This window comes from Neofelis nebulosa, chromosome 11 (assembly GCF_028018385.1).
Source record: "Neofelis nebulosa isolate mNeoNeb1 chromosome 11, mNeoNeb1.pri, whole genome shotgun sequence".
NCBI lineage: Eukaryota > Metazoa > Chordata > Mammalia > Carnivora > Felidae > Neofelis > Neofelis nebulosa.
Window position 1 is genome coordinate 79831342 of NC_080792.1, and position 2158 is coordinate 79833499.

The following is a 2158-nucleotide window of genomic DNA, read 5'->3' on the forward strand; positions in this document are numbered from 1 at the left end:
GGACCTTTCCACACTGCTCCCTTAGACGGCTTCGGGGAGGTAACTTTCTGGCTGCTGAGTTTTCTGAGGCCCACGGGCCCTTTCATAGCACACAGCAGCTTTTGGGACTGGGGCTTGCCAAACATCTTCAAAGGTCCCCAAAGAGCTCTTACTCTGGCAAACAGTTTCCCGTCAATAAACAGGGCAGTGCTTCCTGCCCAGTTGCCTGTTAAATTTGTCTCCTCCCACAGAGGAGTCACTCTTAGCCAAATGTTCTTGTTGGGCAGGATGCTCTGGGTTTCTGTGATACCATTTGCCAGTTAGTGAGCAGAAGTTGGATGGTCACTGGGGGAGGGAAAAGGCATGGTAAATGGGGCCAAGAGAGGTGGCAGGATAGCTGCTGTGTGGGTGCATTTTCTGTAACTCCTCTTCTAAAACTCTGATTTTCTTTTCTAAAGTGCCAGAGTTGGGCTTGATGGCTCCCATCTGGCTTGGCATTTGGTGAGTTGGAAAGGAAGGGGTTAGGGTAGCTGTTTCAACACTTCCTTTGAAAAGAGAGAGATAGATAGGGGCGCCTAGGTGGTTCAGTCAGTTAAGCATCTGACTTTGGCTCAGGTCATGATCTCACGGTTCGTGGGTTTGAGCCCCGCGTCAGGCTCTGTGCTGACAGCTCAGAGCCTGGAGCCTGCTTCAGATTCAGATTCTGTGTCTCCCTCTCATTAAAAAAAAAAAGAGAGAGAGACAGATGTAATGGAGGATGTTCTTAGGGTGACCCACCCAGAGTCATGCTCGGTTCTTAGAAGCGTAGCTGCAGTGGCACTCTCTATCAGAGAAAGGGATAACCTGGATTCACTTATCCCAGAGCTCATCATTATGCTCATGGACACCCCAGCTGGAGCCCCTCCTCTCCAGCCTCCACATTGTAGAGCCTGCCTATTTCCCTAGTCAGCCGTGCCTTCTTTGACCTTCTCTCCCCCAAGTCAGTATTGAAGCCCCTGGCTCCCACCTTCCCACTTTGTTCCAGAGATAGGAGAAACCTTCTTTCTCTCCCCACCCCTTTAGAGAGATGTGTCTCTGCCCTCAATAGAGACCTTTTCAGAATAAGCCTTTCCTTCCCCTTCGCTTGATTCAGAGTTCTCCAAGAGTGATCGTCTCAGAAAAAATCGAAGTCTTTCCTCCCCTTCTTACTACGATGAACTCAACCTCTATCTGAAAAGCAAATGAAAAAATACCGGTGGCTTTAAAATAGGTGTTTGGGGCACGTGGGTGGCTCAGTCAGTTAAGCGTCCCGACTCTTGATTTTGGCTCAGGTCATGACCTCTTGGTCATGAGACTGAGCCCTGCTTATGGCTCCCAGCTGGGCATGGAGCTTGCTTAAGATTCTCTCTCTTTCCATCTGCCTGTCCCCTGCCCTCTCTCTCTCTCTCACAAAAGAAAAAAAAAATAGGAGTTTGTCTTTTGCTTCAAGCTTGCAAGGTGCTACAAAATATCAGGGTCCAGTTTCACAGCACAAATGAGTAAATGAATGATTGAATGGATTCTCTATGTACACATATATGTACATGGTAAAATATAATCTATATAATTTTATATAGCGTATGTAATACATGTAACACATAGTACTGTATAAACATATGTACTTTTCTCTAGATAGCACACATATAGCAAAATCTATTTACTATATGTAATAAATTATGTAGTACCTTACTATAAATATTTAATTATTTTAAAACTTTGGCCCTTTATGTTAGCGACCCATGATTATGAGTCACCTCACAGGGCTTCTGACTCAGCGCTGTTAGTCTCTGGTTCAGAACTTCTGGACCTGAGAGAAGGTGCTAATGCCCAAAGTTGTAAGACGAACCTGAGTGGGCTCCTTGGCTCCACTCTCACTTTTCTACGCGCGTAGCCGGGGCTCCTGCTCCAACTTCGGTTAGCTCTGCTGTTTAGTCATGATCTCCATAGCCTTCAGGATTGGGGGCAACGGAGGTGAAGGGGTGAGCATAGGACAAGTGTGGGTATAGACTGGTGACCTCCTCTTCCTGGAAGCATTCTTCCAAGTGTATGCCCTACCGGTGGCAGGTTATTCTGGGCTTCTGAGTCTGTGGGGGTGCGATGGTGTTAATAGCTTCACCTGTGCTGAAGGGCACGGATGGACGAAGTGGATACCCAGGAAGCT